Below are 21,075 nucleotides of genomic sequence, written 5' to 3'. Positions count from 1 at the left end.
TAGTCTAAACAACTGCTGTTAGGTTGGCAAAACTGTGTCGATAATTTAGGCACATACTTTGATTAATTGTACAGCTTCTTGTTTGAGATATAATAAACTACATTTCGTAAACATCATAGAATATACTTACATAAACCTAGATGGTATAGCTATTACACAACTAGGCTGTATGGATCAGATATATATACATATATATGATTTTATATATATTTATCTCTTGACATTTGCGTATTTTTAAACTAGTTATATTATTGAATTCTAGTGAATTTTCATTTGATTTACTGAGATTTTCCACATAGAGAAGCATCATTTGAAAAGACAGATTAATTTGTCCCCATTTAAAAAAATTTATCAATTAAAAAATTCCACTGCCATGTATTACATGGCCTAGAACTTCCAGAAAAATACTAAATAATAATCAGCACACTGCTCTTGGTCCTGAATTTAATGAGAATAGGCCCTAGTATTTCATCATTAACCATAATGTTAGCTATCAATGTGCAATAACTATTCTCTAATAGATTAAGGAGGTTTTCTTCTATTTTCAGGAGGCTTTTGTATTTATTTTAATTATTTTAATCTTTGCATTTATTAAAATAATTATTTTTAATCTTCTGAGGTATTGATGTGACTAATTGGTATATTTAATGTGCTACTGGATTAGCATATTATTTATGTTAATAGTGAGATTAGTTTGTGATTTCCTTTTTTGTGCTCTATTTGCTGGACTTTGGTATTAGAGTGTTACTGGTTTGGGAAAATGAATTGGGAATTGTGCCATCTTTTTCTGTGCTCTGGAGCATTATAAATTGTATGTTTGATAGAACTCACTTGTAAAATTGTCTGGACATGGTACAGCTTTTGAAGTTACTGCTTAGGCACAATTTCAATCTCTCTCTAGTTACTGGTATCCAAATGAATCAAACTACTTTCTCAAGTCATTTCTGAAAGTTTATGTGTTTTTTAAAAAATTATGCATTTCATCCTTATTTTCAGAATTTTTAGCTTAGAGTAGTGCATTTAAATTTCTTATACCAGTATAAAGTACTTCTCTATCTGTGAATAAAGCCTAATTCACACTTTTAATGATTTGAATATGTTTTCTATTGTTTAAATCTGCAAGAAGTGTGTCCATTTCATTGATGTTTTCAAAGACATTAGCTCTAGGATTTATTATCAAATCTATTTTTATTTTCTAATAAGTTCTGCTTTTGTATTATTAGTAATCATTTCTCCTCAGCTCTTAGGCTTCTCTTTCTTTTTTGCCATTTTTCAAATTTGTTTTTGTTTTTGTTTTTTATTTTTAACAATAAATATATTTAAGGGTATAGAATTTCTTCTGAATATATTTGTCCTCATCATATCCATATCAGTTTTGATTTGAAGATTTTGCTATTTTTAAGGTTTAATGGTCTGTAACTGCATTTTGTAAGGTCTTGTGAAATAATTTACAAACAAGGAAATGCCTGGATCTTAAGTGTACAATTTGGCGAGTTTTTTTATTGAAGTGAAATTTACATAGAGTGAAATGCACTATGTTAATTGTACAATTTGATGCATTTTGACAAATATTAAATGTATACTTCTGTGTAACCAATACACCACCCAAGGCACAGAAATTTTCTACTTCCCCGAATGTTCCTTTATGCTGCCTCTGGTCAGTCCTCACTCCCCATGGACAACCTGTGCTATGACTTTTGTCACCACAGGTTCATTTTCTTGATTCTTGCACTTCATATAAATGAAATCATGCAGTGTGTGCTCTTTTGTGTCTGGCTTCTTTCCCTCAGCATAATGTTTTTTAGGTTAATCCATATTGTTGCTTGCATCAGCAGTTCGTTTTTTTTTTAATTGCCGAGTAGCGTTCCATTGTATAGGATACCACAGGATAGGATATATGTAAAATAGGATACCATAATTTATTATCCTATTTCCTTTGGATGGACTTTTGGGTTGTTTCCAGTTCTTGGCTATTATGCTTAAAGCTGATGTAGGAATTCATACAAAAATCTTTTTGTGGACATATTTTCATTTCTTTTCGGGTAAATATTTAGTGGAATTGCTGTGTTAAGAGGTAGATGTATGATTAATTTTATAAGAAACTGCCAAACTATTTTTCTAGTGATTATACCATTATATGCTTGATCCAGAAATGTATGAGACTTCCAGTTGTTCCTTACTCTTGCTAACAGCTGGTATTGTCAGTCTTTTTAATTTTAGCCATTTTATAAAGTTGCATATCATGTGTTTTTAATTTGTATAATATTTCCATGATGGCTAATGATATTGAACATCTTTTTGTGTGCTTATTGGCCATCCATATAACTCTTTTGGGGTGAAGTGTTAGTTCAATCCTTTTGCTCATTTTAAAAATTGGGTTGCTTGGGGATTTTTTTGGTTGTTGTCATTTGAGTTTTAGGAGTTCTTTACATATTCTGGATGTAAATCCTTTGTCAAATTTATGTATCGTAAATATTTTCTTCTAGTCTGTAGTTTATCTTTCTTTTTTTATGGTGTCTTTTGAAGAATAGATGATTTTAAACTTAATGCAGTTTATTTTTATCTTTGTTTTCTTTAATATTTATTACTTTTTGTGTTCTATTTAAGAAATCTTCACCTACCTGAATATTGCAAATATATTCTATGTTTTTTTCTAGCAGCTTTACAGTTTTAGCTTTTTGTTTTATCCTATCATTTATCCCAAATTAATTTTTGTGTTTGATATGAAGTAGAGGTCAGGGTTCCTTATTTTTTTCCCCATTTGGATAACTAGTTCCAACAACATTTGTAGAAAAGAGTATCCATTTTCTATTGAATTATCTTGGTACCTTTGTTGAAAATCAGTTGAGTGATTTTGTGAGTCTATTTCTGGACATTCTATTCTGTTTATTTTTTTTTACTTTATTATTATTATTTTTTGGAGATAGAGTCTCACTTTGTTGCCCCAGCTGGAGCGCAGTGGCATCATCATAGCTCACTGCAACCTCAAACTCCTGGGCTCAAGCGATCCTCCTGCCTCAGCCTCCCAAGTAGCTGGAACTACAGTTGGGCACTACCACACCTGGCTAATTTTTTGTATTTTTGGTAGAGACATGGTCTTGCTTTTGCTCAGGCTGGTCTCAAACTCCTAAGCTCAAGTAATCCTCCTGCCTTGGCCTCCCAGAGTGTCAGGATTATAGGCATGAGCCACCACGCCTAGCCTCTATTCTGTTTCTATAATTGCAATTTTGACATTCTATTTTACTAAGGAATTATTTAGGAATATGCTGACATCTTTAACAAAAACTCTAACTTATGACCCAGAAAACCATTATTTTAGGGCCTTATCAGTACTAACTCTGAATAGTTACTCATGTGAGTAGGAATGTCTATCCTTTAAAGCAATGATTCTTCAACCTAGGTGTATACATGGAGAGCTTTAAAAAATACAGATTTTGGGACCTCAGGCCCAATTTTCAGTATAAAAACTGGAAAATTTCTGTTTTTAAAAGCTCTCCAGGTGATTTTGAGACTTCCAGTCATGTGGGAACCATTTGCCTAGCCTGGGAACAAAACTCCATTATCTTTTTAAATATCTCTCTCCACCCCTTCCAAAAAGGCTCATTCTGGACTTTTTCATTAATATGCTTTAGTTGCTAACCTTATATTTCATGTTTTCATCCTCTTCACACAATATTCTGGGTAATTTCTTCAGATCTGTATTCCATTTCACTACTTCTGTCTTCACCTTTGTCTAATCTACTGTCTAACCCATCCATAGAGTTTTCAATTTTAATGACTATATTTTTCATATTTGTAAGTATTGTTTAGTACTTTTACAAATCTATGTGGTTTTTCTTAGTATCTTCTTTCTTATGTATTTGATTCTACTTTGTAATTGTAAATGCTTATGGTCTTTAATGATAATTCTCATCTGAATTTCTTAGAGGTCTAATTCCACAATATCTTCCTGTTCTTGCTAATGGTAGATGGTTTTCTTGTATTCTTGTGTAATTCTGGATTGTGATCTTATGATTGGTGAGACATCATCTATGAGAATCCTATGTGGTTTGGTTTGAGTGTGTGAATTCAGAAAGAGTTTGCATTTGTTTCTTTTAAGTGTCCCTGGGGGAATTATTATCCTCAGCTTGTTTGCTTATTTATTTACTTAGGTAATTATTGGATTGGGGTTTCCTGAACTGGAGAGGTAGTATAGATTAGAATTTCAGATATATATAAAGGCTTACTAACTCTCAAGGGGAGATTTTTTTCTCTTCTTTATCAGAGTCTTGGCCAAAACTGAGAAGCATCTTTGTCAGTGGGTACATTTTTTCCTTTCTACCTTTTGAGAGTAGCTCTTTGAAAGTTCAGGCTTATGCAGGGATTTCAGGCCCCAAACCTTGTGTCCTATTTGAGTTAAAGCAAGAAAGCCAGTGAGGCTGGACAGTAATGAATGAGCGGGAATAGTGGCAGGACAAGAAGTCAGAGATAGTAAGAGCTGAGAGCATGTGGGGCCTTGGGGATCATAATAAGGTTTTTTGCTCTTATTTTGAGTGAAATGGAAAGCCATTGAAAGGTTTTGAGTAAAGATGCAATAATATGATCTGACTTATATTTTAAGTGGAGTAGTGTGGTTGCAGCTGGAAAATGGACTGTAAGAGCCAAGAGTGGAAGCAGGGAGATGAAGTTCTATGCTATTGCAATATTATAGGTGAGAGATGATGATGACATGAACTTGGGTGGTTATATAAGGTGGAGGTGGTTGGAAGCAGTGGCATTCTGGATATAGTTTGAAGGTAAAGAAAATAAGATTTGATGATGGAATGAATAGAGAGTGTATGTGAGGGACTGCAAGGTTTTTAAGCCTGAGCAACTGGCAAGAAATGTATTGCTAGTTGAGATGAGGAAAACTGTGGAAGGGAGCATATTTATGGAGGAAAATCAAGGATTTGATTTTGGACATTTAGATGATCTTAAGCTTGAGATGTCTATCAAGCCATACAAGTGGAGATGTTTACTGGTGTTTGAATATATGAGTCTGGGAGAGTTCAGAGGAAATGTCTGCATATGCATATAAATTTGGGAAGTGTCAGGTTATACATGTTATAAAATTACATGGGATTTTATAAGATTTCCCATGCATTTAAAAAAAGGTATTTGTTATAAATCATCTAGAATTTCTAGATATTTTCTAGCAAATGTGTTTTTATATTATACTGTCTACCATATTAAGAGAAATAGAAGTATATTCTTTATTAAAAAATTGTGATAAAATACACATAACATGAAATTTACCATCTTAACCATTTTTAAGGTTACAGTCAATAGTAAGTACATTTGCATTGTTGTGTAACCAATCTTCAGAACTTTTTCATATTGCAAAACTGAAATTATATGCCCATTAAACAAAAACTCCCTAGTCCACCCTTCCTGTGAACCCCAGCAACCACCATTTTTCTGTTTGTATGAGTTTGACTATTCTAGATACCTCATACTAGTGAAATCATACAGTATTTTTCTTTTTGTGACTGGCTAATTTTATTTAGCATGTTTTGCTCATGTTGTATATCATGTAACAGAATTTTCTTTTCTTTTAAGGCTAAATAATATTCCATTTTATATACCATGTTTTGTTTTTGTTTATCCATTCATTCATCAATGGATATTTGAGTGCTTCCACCTCTTGGCTACTGTGAATAATGCTGCTGTGAGTGTGGGTGTGTAAATATCTCTTGAAACTTTGCTTCAATTCCTTTGAATATATACTCAGAAGCAGTATTGCTGAGTCATCTGATAATTCTATTTTTAATTTTTTGAGGAACTACCATACTGTTTTCCGTAATGTCTGTACCATTTTATACTCCCACGAATAGTACACGAGTTCTAATTTCTCTACATTCTTGCCAACACTTGTTATTTTCTGTTTTTGTTTGTTTGATTTTTTTGTTTGATAGCAGCCATCCTAATGGATATGAGGTGATATCTCATTGAGGTTTTGATTTGTATTTCCCTAATGATTAGTACTTTCGAACATCTTTTCATATGCTTGTTGGCCATTTGTATATGTCCTCTGGAGAAATGTCTGTTCAAGTCCTTTGCCCATTTTTAATTTTTGCTGTTATTGTTGAGAATATTTATATATTCTGGATATTAACTCCTTATCACATATATGGTTTGGAAATATTTTCTCCTATTTTGTAGGTTGCCTTTTCACTCTGTTGATTGTTGTCCCTTGATGCACAGTTTCTAATTTTGATATAGTCTAGTTTATCTATTTTAACTTTTGTTACCTGTGCTTGGAGTGTCATATTCAAGAAATAATAGCAAAATCCAATGTTATAAAGCTTTCCTCTGTTTTCTTCTAAGAGTTTTATAGATTCAGGTCATGTATTTAGATCTTTGATTTGAGTTAAATTTTTAATATAGTGTAAGATAAGGGTCCAACATCATTCTTTCGCGTGTAGATATCTGATTTTCTCTTTTCTCAATGCCATTTGTTGAAAAGACTATCCTTTCCCCATTCAATTGTATTGGCACTCTTGATGAAAATCATCTGATCATATGAGTGTTAGAAGTTATTCATTTCTTTCTCCTCTCCTCTCCTCTCCTCTTCTCTCTCTCTCTCTCTCTCTCTCTCTTTCTTTCTTTCTTTCTTTTTTTTTTTTAGAGACAGAGTCTCTCTCTGTTGCCCAGGCTGGAGTAAAGTGGCATAATCATAGCTCACTGCAGCCTCCAACTCCTACACTCAAGCAGTTCTCCCACCTCAGCCTCCTGAGTAATTAGGACCACCATGCTTGGCTAATTTTTTGTAGAGACAGGATCTCACTGTGTTGCCCAGGCTGATCTTGAACTCCTGGCCTCAAGTGATCCTCCCGCCTTGGCCTCCCAAAGCACCGGGACTATAGGCTTGAGCCACCCTGCCCAGCCCTAGAAGTATTAATATATTCTTAACCCCTGCATTTCGCTGACTCTCCATCAATCATTGTATTTTGCCTACTAAATATCCTTTGAGTTTGTCTACTTCTCTTTATTTCTGCCACTGCCACCCTGGCTCATATTATCATCCTATCATCCAGGCTATAGGAATAGGCTGAAAACTCATCTCTTTACATATTCTCTTTTGTTAAAAAACAAACAAACACAGCTTTATTGTGACATAATTCATACACCATAAAATCCACCCATTTCAAGTGTATGATTCAATGGTTTTAAGTATATTTACAGACTTGTGCAACCATCACTGCCATCTAATTTTTATCATACCCCAAATCATATACTCTTGACTCACTCCAGTCTGTTATCCAATTTGCAGCTTAATTGATCTTTCAAAAATAGGCGAATCTGATTATGTTCCTCTCCCCACTTCCCTACACCACAGCAGCCTTCACTGGTCTATTACCCGCTTACAGTAGAAAGAAAAGCTTTGACATAGCCTCTGTCTGCCCCCTGCCTACCTCTCCAGCTCCATTTATCACTCTCCCTCTCCTATCGCACTGTGACATAGCCATGGATCTCCACACAGTCTTCTTTTTCTCTGCCCCCACCCTATCTCTACCATGTGCCCAACTTTTATATATCAACTCAAATACTGTTTTCTCAAGGAAGCCTTCCATGAACCCCTGTTCTCCCTACCACACACCCGCAGAGTCTGTCTGTCAGCCTCAGATACCTCCTCTCGAATACAAGCTCCCTAAGACTAGGTGCTAGCACACCACTGTGTCCCCAGGGCCTAGCATGATGCCTGGCACTTTGCAGACATTTCATTTATTCAACTAATATTATTGGGTACCTGCTCTTTGGTGAAGTGCCCTTCTAAGTGCTAGGGAATAAGATTATGGATGTCCCTTCCTTCATGGAGCTTATGTTGAAAAAGGGAGACAGATAAGTAAGTAAATCATTGTCAGTGTTGGAAGGGTATCTTAGATAAGATGGTCTGTGTAGGTCTTCCCAAGAGATGGATAAAGTGAGGGAAAGATCCATGCCAAGATCTGGGTGAAGAGCATTGGAGCTGGAAGTAATGCAGCTAGTGCCAACACCCTGACATTAGGATGAGCTTGGCCTGTTCAAGGAGAGCAAGAAAGCCATGACTACAGTAGTGAGCAGGATGACTTTTGAGAGAAGAGATGCATAGAGAGATTACGCTGGGCCTTATAAGGATGGTAAGGCATTTAGATTTTATTCTCCATTTGATGTAAAGCCATTGAAAAAGTTTGTTGCATGACCTAATTCTATTTGCATTTTTAAAGGTTCTTTCCCTCCCCTCCCCTCCCCTCCCCTCCCCTCCCCTTTTCTTCCCTTCCCTTCCCTTCTTTCCTTTTCTTTCTGAGACAGAGTCTTGCTCTGTTGCCCAGGCTGGAGTGCAGCGGCATCATTATAGTTCACTACAGTCTCAAACTCCTGGGCTCAAACCATCCTCTGCCTCAGTCTCCTGAGTAGCTGGGACTATAGGTGCGTGCCATGATGCCCAGCTAATTTTTCTATGTTTAGTAGAGATGGGGTCTCGCTCTTGCTCAGGCTGGTCTCAAACTCCTTAGCTCAAGCAGTGCCCCCTGCTTCCCAGAGTGCCAGGATTATAGGCGTGAGCCACCGTGCCGGCCATGCTTTTCTTTTAATAAATAACATAAATTGATATGTATAATGAATTTATGTAAAATACTTTACCTTTTCTTTATTTGGCAGTACTTATTACATCCCTAAGATAAGCGTGACCAAAATATTTGTTTACCTTGCCCCAATTTCATCCCTTCACTACTGTATTTTTGTGTATTTATCTTTGTGTTTACCCCTATTTCCTTAAAAAGTATTTTCTTTTTTTTTTTTTTTTCTAAGATAGGGTGTTGCTCCCTTGCTCAGTCTTGATTGCCGTGGTGCAATCATAGCTCACAGCAGCCCTGAACTCCTGGGCTTGAGCCATCCTCTTGCCTCAGCCTCCCAAGTAGCTGGGACTACAGGCAGGTGCCACTACACCTGGCTAATTTTTAAAAAATATTTTGTAGAGATGGGTTCTTGCTATGTTGCCCAGGCTGATCTTGAACTCCTAGCCTCAAGTGATCCTCCTGCCTTGGCCTCCCGAAGTGCTGGGACTACAGGTGTGAGCCACCACAAAAAAAAGTTTTAATAAACTATATGTGTAAATATCATATTAATGGTTAAAATATATTATATAGTATCTTTTAATACCAGGCTAAAAATGATAAGAAAATTATCTCCACCTGTCTTTCCTCCAACTTTTTAAATTTACATTTCTGGATTGTCACAGTTTATAATATCTACATTCTGTTTTCTAATTCTAATCGCCGTAGTTTTGTTTTATTTTGTTTTTTGGTTAGTGCTATAGTTAAGTGGATTCAGTATCCATCATCATTCTGTTTGTAAGAGTCTTTACCATTTGTCTCTTGTTTAGCTGAAGCTGGTCTTTTACATTTTTAAAAATGTTCTTATGGGAACTATATCCCTTGAGTTTGTTGTAATAGTTAGATTTAAAAAAAAAGTTGAATCTATAAATAACCTGGGATTTATTTGATATGTGGTATGAGGTGAGACTACAAATTAACTTGTAACCTCCAGTAATGCACAGTGTCTAGTGAGATAATTTTCCTGATTACTTCTTTAACCTTCAGAAAGATGAAACTGTCCAAGAGACAAATGAAGAATTAATATATGCTTTCCTTTGAGGAAACGGAGACTTCAAAAAGAAAAACATGTGTTCCGCGAGTTAGGGAGCACAGAGGGGAAAATAGTTCAAATAATTAACTACAGGGTGTAGGTGGGAGGAAAAGGAACATTGGGGCTAGGAGGAGTTTGATACATTGAAAGAAAGTGGCAGAAACAAAGAACAGTGCCTGGGACATAAAAGGCATTCCATCTGTTTTTGTTTACTGGATTTGTGACTGAATTCAAAGTTTCTGGGAGGTGTAAAGAGAGTGAAAGTATAAGAAATAAGATGAAGAGGCTGTGGTTAGAAAGTGAGTGTGAGATGTCAGTCTTTCTGATGTGGTGCAATTCGAGAGGCCCTCAAGGTGGCTTGTCAAGCACATGCAATGCGAAGGTCACTGGTACTTCAAAAGAAAAATCCCCAGGAGGCTGGAGTTTTGAATGGGTTGGGATGTAGGGTCTAAATTCTTCCAGGATAATAGGAGGGTTTTGGGGGAAAGATGAAGGTTTAGCCAGGTGCCTGATTATTCAGTGAATATGGGGAAACAACTCTACGAGGTTGGTCCTATCTTATATTCATTTCATAGATTAGGCAATTAAGCAGGAAGATGTTAAGTAATTTGCCTGTGGCTGCACAATTAATAGCTGCCAGAGTCAAAATCCAGGTAGTCTATGGCTGAAGCCTGTGGTCTAACCATTCTGCAGCCCGGTTGTGTGTGTGGTGGGGGAGGTGGGAGGGGGACTGTGCTTTATTTGAACAGAATCCTAGGGCTGGTGCAGAGTCCCAGGAGCAGACAAAAACAAAACAAAACAAAACAAAACAAAACAAACAAACTAGAGTATGTCTTATGTTGGGATATCCAAGCAAGGGTAGGGCATTCAGGAGCCTACTCTAGAGCAATTTAAAATTTAGTAGGAGTCTCAAGTTAAGAGAAAGTGGGTTTAACTCTATCCGTCTTTTACTTTAGTCTCTCAGGTTACAAAGTTAGGGCTAAACTGAGGGAATATTAAATCTTTCTCAATTAAAAAATCCTCCCCACCCACAGTACATCACCGGGGAACTGAGTGCTATGCTCTTGGGCTGACCTGGGTTAGATGGAATTCTGAGAGAGATTTTATTGAATAAGTGGAAGAAGCAAACCTTTTTGGAATCTAGACAGTTGCAAAAATGATCTGTGCAATGAGCCCTAACAGAAGTGCCAGCGATAATTTACACATCCTCTTATTTGAAAATAAGAGCGCACACAGGGGAGGAATTTTACACTAAGTCACATGAAAAGATAATCCCATTTGTATAATACATGCTGCTCCTTCTGGAACACTTTCCCCCTTTCCCCCTGGATTGCTTCCCCTGTACATCCTCTTTTGCCTCCCTAAACTCTACTCATTCTTCTAGTCTTGGGTTAGATATCACTTCCTCTGAGATGCTTTCCCTGAACTGTCAACTCTGGGGCAGGTGACTCCCGTGGTTCCCCCCTGCCACCGACGCCTGGCACCCTTCTGTAGCATGTATCATGCAGTCTCTCTAGACCACCTGTTAATGAAGACAGGTACCACCCCTGTCTTGTTCAGCTCCGTGTCCCCATCTAAAAGGCCTGCCATGTGAAAGCTGTTGAGTAACTAAGTGAATGAATGAATCTCAGACCAGAATCTATTTTTCCTCACAGCTGCTTCAATTTCTTCTCCACTGGAATCTTTCCAGTTCTCAGTATGTATCATTAGCATAATCAAAAAGGAGGGAAATTGAAAACAAGGTGATTAGTGGCTATATGTAAATGTTTTAGAAGACCCAGGCTTCCTGATTCTTAGATTATTTGTCCCTTTCCTGTATTATAATGTCAGTTCTGTGACCCTCCTCCCTTGCCCAGAAGTCAGGAGGTGTAAAAAAGTTTTCAGTGATTGTTCTTCACTGTAAACACGGAAGTTTGGTCCCTTGCTCATAGATGATCATGGTACTTCTCTGTTTTATCTTGATTCTTCCTCTTCTCAGTTTATAGAAGATTTATTAACTTATTGATTAATTCTTAAAATTTGCTGCATCCCTTTTTTATGTCCACTATCACTTATGTTCTGTTTCACATCATGTTCTGGATATATAGAGATGCAGCATCATTCATTTGGCAAATATTTATTATTAATACTTGCTCCTATGTACCTGGCCCTGTGCTAGGGACTAGGGATGAATAAGATGGTTCCAGGGATGGAGCTGGGGTCACAGCTGTGCATCTCCTGGAGGATGCTTTCTCCACTCTGGAGGGATGGAGGAGAATAGAGAAACCAAAGGTTGGGGGGCAGGAAGCAGGGGGAGAAGGAGAGACCAAAGTGGCACCCAGGAGCATTTAGGGGCTTTCAAAAACTGTGCCCTGACAGAGGCCCCAGTCGAACTTCTGGTGGATCTGCTCCTGCAGCTTTTTCTCTGCTAGTCCTCCTTGTTGCTGTAGCCACACAAGTACAGAAGGAGGCACAGACTGTGGATACAGAGAGACCCTTGAGAATATTGGGAACAGGGTCACCAAAATATGTAGGTGCCTGAATGCCTTGGGCCCCTGTGAGGTTGGCGTAGGCTCTGCGGTATGCAGTGATGGAACCCAGGTGTTCTTGCACTCTGGTTATAAGCCTTTGGGTTGAATGTGGCCCTCTGCTATTTGGTGTTCATTTTCATGCCAGCACTCCTTCCCTTAGCAAGTGCTGCAGTCAACACGATTGAGGCTTTGAGACCAGGAGCAGGGGCAGGAATCACTGTGCTCAGCAACCATCTGCCTTGCCTCTCCGAGATCTGCTGAGAGGTACAGAAAACTTTAGGACTAGGTCAGCATGTTCAGCCCCACAGCAATGCAGCTCTAGGTTTTATACTCTTAGGCTGTAAAATGTACCTAGATAGTCAAAGAACTATCTTTAAAGAAGATACTGTCAGCTACCAGCCTCAGATGGAGACTGGAAAAATAAACCTTGACAAAGAAGGAATGTTTTTACTGTATATAGGGTGCCTTGTTTTTGTGAATGGGTTTTTTTTTTTCTGGTTTTTGAAGATCTTATGGGTATATTTTGAAATTAAATTCATAATTGTTGGAAATGGAATGGAGGGAATTGAGGAATGGGGAGACCATCACCTTTCTCTGAGTTATCTATTGCTTTGTGTTGATGCCTGAGAGTGTCAAAAGTCTTGACTTATCTAGGGGAGGACTGTGAATTAGGGGAAATGCTTTTGGGAAAAAATAAAGGAAACTTATAAATCAATGTTTGCAAATTTACTTTACCTCAGCTTCTCTCAAATATAAGTTAATTTTCATTTATATTGGATATAAGGTAAGATAACTAGAAATTAATTTCTTGGGTTACCATGCAATTTTGAACATTTACACATTAATGTTCTAAACAATTATTTCTCTAGTTAATTTCATATAGTGTGACAGCCTTTGCAATCTGTTTAGCATACTAATAATCTATGAACTTTGATTTCTTCTGTGTTTAATTCAAAGCATTAAATGAGATGATATGTGAAAAATGCTTACCTAATTTTAGCACATGGTTATATTCAATAATCACCCTCTCCACCCCCGGCCCTGACCGCGTGCGCACACACACAGCAGTTCAATTAGCAGCTTGCTGCAACACCTGCAAATTTAACACAAATAACTGGAAGGAGAATCCTAGTGTTCACCGAAGAGGGAAATAAAGGAGAAGGAAGAGATTGAGGGGAAGGGTGAAAAAATGAATTTAGGTTTTAGTCATAATGAGGTTGAGGTCCTTGTACAAATATCAAAATAGAGATTTCTTGCAGATAGAATGTGAGTTTGGAACTCAGGAGAGAGATCTGGAAGGAAGATGTTCAATTTGGAAATCATCCATGTATATATAGGTGGCAGCTAAAGATGAGCAGACGTTAATATTTGCTCACACACAAAGGGACCCCTTGTACACTGTTGGTGGGAAAGTAAATTGACACAGCCACTGGAAAACAGTATGGCAGTCCCTCAAAAAATTAACAATAAAGCTGGGCGCAGTGGCTCATGCCTGTGATCCTGGAACTTTGGGCAGTTGAGGTAGGAGGATCACTTGAGCCCAGGAGTTCAAGACCAGCCTGAGCAACATAGTGAGGCCCCGTCTTTACAAAAAATAGAAAAATCAGCCAGGTATGATGACGCATGCCTGTAGTCCTGGCTCCTTGGGAGGCTGAGGCAGGAGGATCGCTTGAGCATAGGAGTTTGAGGTCGAAGTGAGCTATGATGACACCACTGCATTCTAGCCCTGGCAACAGACTGAGACTGTATCTCAAAAATAAATAAATAAATAAATAAACATAGAACTACCATATGACTCAAAAATCCCTCTGCAAATATATACCCCAAAGGAAATGAGATGAGCACTGCATGGATATATCTGTGCTCTCATGTTCACTGCAGCATTATTCACAGTAGCCAAGATATGGAAACAATCTAAGTGTCTATCAACGGATGAATGGATAAAGAAATTGTAGTATATATGTATAATGGAATATCATTCAGCCTTAAAAAAGGAGATACTACTATTTGCAACAACAGGGATGAACCTGGAGGACATTACGCATTATGAAATAAGGCATACACAGAAAGAAGAATACTGCATGATCTCACTTCTATGTGGAATAAAAAAAGTTGGACACGTAGAAACAGAGAGTAGAATGGTGGTTACCAGGGATTGAGAGGGGGAGAAAATGGGGAGATGTAGCTCTCAGGGCACAAACTTGCAGATATGTAGGAGGAGTAAGTCTCGAGATCTAATGTACAGTGTGAGGACTATGGTTAATGTTATATGCAAATTTGCTAAGAAAGTAGATTTTAGGTATTCTTACCACAAAAAAAGGTAACTGTGAAGTGATAAATATGTTAATTTGCTTGACTGTAGTAATTTTACTATGTATATGTATATCAAAACATCACATTCTATGCCTTAAATATATACAATAAAAATAAATTAAAAAATAACTACATAAATAAAATTTCTAAAGAAAAATTTCTCACACAAAGTACAAATACATTTTCAAATACATCACAGTCTTCCATGCCTCTGCACCACTCTACATGTTGTTCCTTCTAACTGGAATGCCCTCCTGCCACCTGTGAAACTTCTACTCACCCTTCAAAAGCCAGTTTAAATTTCACTTCTTCTGTAAAGCTTTCCCTGACTCCCCCAGGAAGAACAGTGTTTCCATAATATTTTTGTATTTGCTCTATAATAGAAACAAAAACATGTGTTTAAAAACTATCTGTCATCTCTGATAGACGATGTGTGAACATCCTGAGGAAAGAGACTAAATTTTGTTTTTTATTCTTTCCCAAGGAGGACTTTTATTAAAACATTTCTGGATCAAAGCTTTACAATCTCTTTAGAAATCTTCAGAATCTGCAACCAGGAGCAAGTGCTAATAGGATAAGAATGAAAGACAGACAGGACAGCATCTGATGCTGAAATGGACTTTATAATCAATCATTGATTATTGCCATTGGACTCATTGAATTAACTCTTTTACCAAGTTACAAAAAAGATTTTCTGTAAATATCTTTAGAAAAGTGTGTATAATTTGGAAAATAGTTATCAAAATTTAATATTTGCCATATGAAAGGCTCATAAAATGTGCCTGGCTGTGCTTCTCGAGATTGTTAGATCCATCCTGTCACCTGTCTGCAACCTTATGCCTGGACATTCTGGTTTTGTCCTTGGTCATGTTATGCGTAGACATTCTGGTTTTGTTCTTGGGGTTCTTGCTGATAGTTTTGGCCTTAAAAGAGAAGGGGATCTGGAAACCTTGTCCCTGTTTGCATCTTAATGAGATGCATATTAATATATTCATAAACGAGTGGTGATTTTCTAATTCTGTCATTTCTTCTGCATTCATTAGCTGTAATTCTTCTGCAAAGAAGAACTTTCCCTCATTTGTTAGGGCTATTGGTTTCCTCTTTAATGGGAAAGAGCATAAATCTTCATATGTTTCCCTTTAATTTCTAATTGTTGGAGTAAGGATTTAGCCTACTCCACTAATGACTCATGAGAGTTTTTGTGCTTGCATGCCTCTTTTTTTTTAGTATTATTATGAGATCTTGGATTTAATATATTATGTATTTCAGTAAACTGCAGTCATTAGTCTTCTTGATGCTGAAACTGTTCCATCTATGTTTGGCCAATGAAGAAATCCCTTTGGGTTACCTGCTGTGTTCAGTGATATGACTGCATTTGTCTTTGATAATTTACTTTCTGGCATAACAAGATGTCCAGATTCATGATATATATTTTTTCTGCCCCAGTCTTGGAATCAGCCTTTCCTCCAAGGATGCTCATTTTCTTCTAGTGACGGAAGGGTTTTTAGAGACCACAATCTGGGTTCTAGGAGTGATTATTGTTAATGGGTTACTATTACTTTTAGCCCTTTTCAATAGATAGAACTAGGAAATATATATAGTTGGAAAAAGAAAGAATTATGAATTTGTACAGATATTTCCAAATCAATTTAACAACATGTTTTTTAAAAACTTCTTTAATTTTTTAACTTGCATCTCTTTTTTATACTAAAAATCTCATTTCCTAATGTCCTTAATATAAGCATTTGCTTTATCCAATAAAATGTAAAGAATACTTGCAAAATACTAATGCCAATCAATATTAATTTTAATAAAAAAGACTATTATGTGAAGGTTGGCATTTTTTTCAGTTCTATTTATCCTTATAATATATTCTATTGTGGAAATATAGTCAAAATGTTATTGTTAAAACCGTTAAACACAAAGAGAAAAAATTATTTTATGTCATCATCTCAATTTGCAGTTAGGTTTATTTATTTTTAGTTTTCAGAAATTACTTTTTTTTATTTAATTTTTTGTATATGTAAATCATATCTATGGTTCTAAAATCATAACTATGGAACAGTTATATTAAGAGAAGTCTTATTTCTATCCCTCAATTCTCCATGCTTTTATGAATGGCTTTTTATTCATATTTTGATTTATCTTTCAGTGGGTTTTTTGTTGCTGTTGCTAGTATAAGCAAATATATATATATATATATCCTTCCATTTTTATTACCCAAGAGGTTGCAACTATATATTGCAGCTTTCTTTTCTCCTTTAACAATCTCTCCTGGAGACCACAGCATCACAGTTGATAGAGCTCTTCCTATTTATTTTTATAGCCGCGATTTTTTTTTTTTTTTGAGAAGATGTATCATGATTTGTTTCACCAGTGTTCCTATTGGTGCACATTTGGTTTGTTTTTCAATCTTTTGCTATTACAAATCATGCTCCAATGAATAATCTCGTGTATAGTCATTTTATATTTTTGCCAGCATCTTTGTAAACACTAGGTCAAAAGGTAAATATGTAGATAGTTTTTCTAAATATTGCCAAATTTCACTCCATAGGTACTGCACCATTTTGAATTCCCATCAGCAATGCTTTAGAATGCCTGTTTCTGCACATACCCATCAACATAGTATGTCTTCAAACTTTTAGATTTTTGCCAGTTTGATAGGTGAGAAATGGTCTCTCAGTAAAGTTTAGATATGTATTTCTTTTTCTATGTTTAAGGGCCATTTTTATTTCTTCTACTGAATTGCCTACTCATATCTTTTGTTATTTTTTCTATCTGGATCTTTTTCTTTCCCAGTTTTTAAGAGCTGTTTCTACAATAGGCCTATTAGTTTATTGTCTAGGATATAAGCTGCAAGCATTTTCTCCCTATTTGTCATTTATCTTTTGACTTTGCTTATAGTTTAGGGGGGTATGTAAACTATTTTTAAAAATATTGTCCAATTTGTCAGTCTGGATGTCATGTTAGTCTAGAAACAGAGAAAATAGTCTTTTATTCTGTGTATTGCAAATGTGTTTTCATAGCTTTTGAGTTTTTTTTTTCCACTCTTTTAATGGTAACTTTTGATAAGCAGTTCCTATTTTTAGTGTACTGAAACTAACCTGTGTTTCCCCTTATGATTAATGCTTTTGGAACTCAGTCTAAGAAACCATGTTCTACGATGAAGTCATGAAGATATTTTTCTATATTATGTTCAACAGTCTAAGAATTGTTACTGTGCAACTTAATTATGGTCTGAGGACCTGTTTTTTGCTGGTCCATGATAAGTATAGAAATTGAGAATAAATGTTTAGAAACTTTTATGGTAATGTGCCATTACCATGATATGCAGGTGTGTGACTGGTGGACTCGTCTCATTGATAGTTTGGGTGTTGTCAGACTCACTTGGTGAGTTGCAGGTGGCATAAGCTGCATATCAATTGTATGCAGTGGTACTGTGCACGGATGTTTGAAAGTTTAGCACATTAACTTCCATGTGAGTTGTATTTAACTCATGCTAGTTTTGAACCTGGGGCCTTGTGAAGCATATGTAACTCACATGTCTCTTCACCCTGGAGCTGCAAGAACTATTTTTCAAGTTGCGTATATCTCACGCACAGAAAATAGTAAATAATAACAAATTTTTCATTAAATTGGAAAGGACCATTTTGTTTTTGAAGTTTTTATTCTATTTTTGTTATAAGACACTGTGGCCCCAAGGAATAAAATGTTTTTTTCTAGTGTGGCAGTCAAGGTGCTAAATATTAAAAAGAAATTGACTTTTTACTGTAGATAGTGTAAGATGTACTCTTTATGAAGTTTCTGGGCGGGCACTGTGGCTCACGCCTGTAATCTTAGCACTCTGGGAGTTCGAGGCGGGAAGATCGCTTGAGGTCAGGAGTTTGAGATCAGCCTGGGCAAGAGAGAGACCCTTGTCTCTACTAAAAATAGAAAAATTAGCCAGGTGTGATGGTGTGCATCTATAATCTCAGTTACTGGGGAGGCTGAGGCAGGAGGATCCCTTGAGCCCAGGAGTTTGAGGTTGCTGTGAGCTAGGCTGATGCCACAGCACTCTAGCCTAGGTGACAGAGCAAGACTCTGTCTCAAAAAAAAAAAAAAAGGAAAAAAAGAGCTTCATTGCTTTGCTTTTCACATTTAGGTCTATGATCTCCCTGAACTTTAATTTATTTTATTTTATTTTTTGTCAATAGTATGATGTAGGAATCCAGTTTTAATTTTTCCACATGGATGTCCTATTTTTTCAGATTATCTATTAGAAAGACTGTCTTTTTCTCACTGTCTGCAGTGCTTGCTTTGCCTTGAAGCAACTGTCCATATGTGCAGGACCTTCTTCTCTTCTCTTTATGCTGTTTCATTGGTCTTTGCTTTCTCTTTGCATCAGTGCCACATTGTCATAATTCTATAGCTTTAAAATAAGTCTTGATTTTTGAAAAAGTATATTCTTTTTTTTTTGTTTTTTTAGTGCATTTATAATTACTTTTATTAAAAGCAAATACAAAGATTTATATCTTTTTTTTGAAATAATATGGGAAATATTCATGATAAAATATTAAGTGAACAATGCAAGTTAAAAACAACAGTTTCATATTTTTTTTCCCCACCCCCCCTTTCCCGAGTCAGCACCTTCAAGTGTTACCACTCCCCAAACGGTGCGCAATGCACTCATTGTGTAGGCATACCCGAAAAAGTATATTCTTCAACTTTCTTCTTTTTCAGAAGTGTCTTATTTTGGCCCTTTGCATTTTCTTAGAACTTTTAGAATCATATTGCCAAATTACACACACGCGCGCGCACACACACACACACACACACACACAAATAAAAAGATTAAATAGTCCTACAGACTCAGCACAATTCCAGTCAAAATCTGACCAGATTGTGTATGTGTGTGTGTGTGTGTGTGTGTGTGCACCTATAGAGAGATCTTATACATATTTTGTTATATTTGTTCCTAACCATTGGGTTACTTGGGTATTTGCTTTTCATAGTTCACTGAGCTATATTTTAAAGTTTTGTGCACATTTCTATGTATAGAAAAATATTTGCAATAGTAAATATTTAAGAAATACGTTTATAATAGATCAAAAACTAGCAAATTTCTAGGATTAAATATAATGAAAGACGTGCATGATCTAGATGCAGAGATACCATGCCATTTTAATTGTATTGTCTAATTATCTATTTCTACTGTGAGGAAAGCTATTAATTTTTGTATGTTGAGCTTATGTTAGGCCACCTTCTAAATTTATATTTAGCTTCTTAGTTTTTTTCTAAGAGAATGATCAAATAACCAGGAACAGTTCCTTCTGTTCCATTCTGACATGTACTGCCAGTTCCTTGCTGAATAGAAGCAATGATATACATTCATGTTTGGCTTCTGACATTATTTGGAAATGTCTGTTATGTTGCATTCAGTAAGTGATGTTTGTTATAGTTTTCTGGCATAAAAATTTTCTCAAGTTATGAGAGTTTTCTTCTATTTCCAGTTTGTTATGAGTTTTCCCTTCAACCTCCAATGAATTTTTTTTCTTTTCTTTTTTTTTTGAGACAGGGTCTCGCCTTGTCACCCTGGCTAGAGTGCAGTGGCATCATCATAGCTCACTGTAACCTCAAACTTCTTGTCTCAAGTGATCCTCCTGCCTCAGCCTCCTGAGTAGCTGGGACTATAGGTGTGCACTACAGTGCCCTGCTTAATTCTAGAAATATTTAAAACACCACAATATATTATTACTGTTATTTTGTATAATCCTTATTATCACCACGCCTGGCTAATTTTTCTATTTTTTGTATAGACAAGGTCTCAATCTTGCTTAGGCTGGTCTTAAACTCCTGGGCTCAATGCTGATACTCCTGCTTCAGCCTCCCAAAGTGCTAGGATTATAGGTGTGAGCCACTGTGCCCAGCCCCTACTAAATTTTTTGTTTTAAATCAGACATAGGAAAACCGTGGCCTAGAGGCCAAATATAGTCTATCAAGTTTAGGGCCCATGATCTAAAAGTGGATTTTGCATTTTTAAAAAGTTGGAGGAAAATAAAAAGAAGAATATTTCCTGACATATGAAACTTATGAAATTCAAATATCAGTTTATTTCATAAATAAGTTGTATTGAAATAACCATACTCATTTGCTTACGTGTTGTCTATGGATGCTTTTGTACTACAATGGCAGAATTGAGTAGTTGCAAAAGACCGTATGGCCTGCAAAGCCTAAAATATTTACTGTCTAGTCTTTTACAGAAAAAGTTAGGTGACCCTTGTTTTTAGAACACAATGATAATATATTTGCTTTCTTTTACCCTACTAAAGTATCAGGTAGGATGCTTTCTGCCACAAGCAATAGAAATCGTGAACCAAACTTGCCTAAAAAATAAAAATATTCATTATCACACATAGACAACTTCCAGACATGGTATGATCATTCTTCATGTCTGATTCTCTTGGCTTTGCATCCCATATTAGTTGTCATTGTCTTTAAGTGTCCTCCCTGCCAACAAAGACTCTTTTAAATTTGATTCTCTTAGTTTCTAAAAATGAATAAAACTGACTTGAAAATTCATGTGGGATTATTTGCAGAGATCCATTCCTAGTTATTTTGTATAGTATAC

This window comes from Eulemur rufifrons, chromosome 6 (genome assembly GCF_041146395.1).
Source record: "Eulemur rufifrons isolate Redbay chromosome 6, OSU_ERuf_1, whole genome shotgun sequence".
Lineage (NCBI taxonomy): Eukaryota > Metazoa > Chordata > Mammalia > Primates > Lemuridae > Eulemur > Eulemur rufifrons.
The sequence above is the reverse complement of the archived record's forward strand: the minus strand, read 5'-3'. Positions refer to the sequence as shown.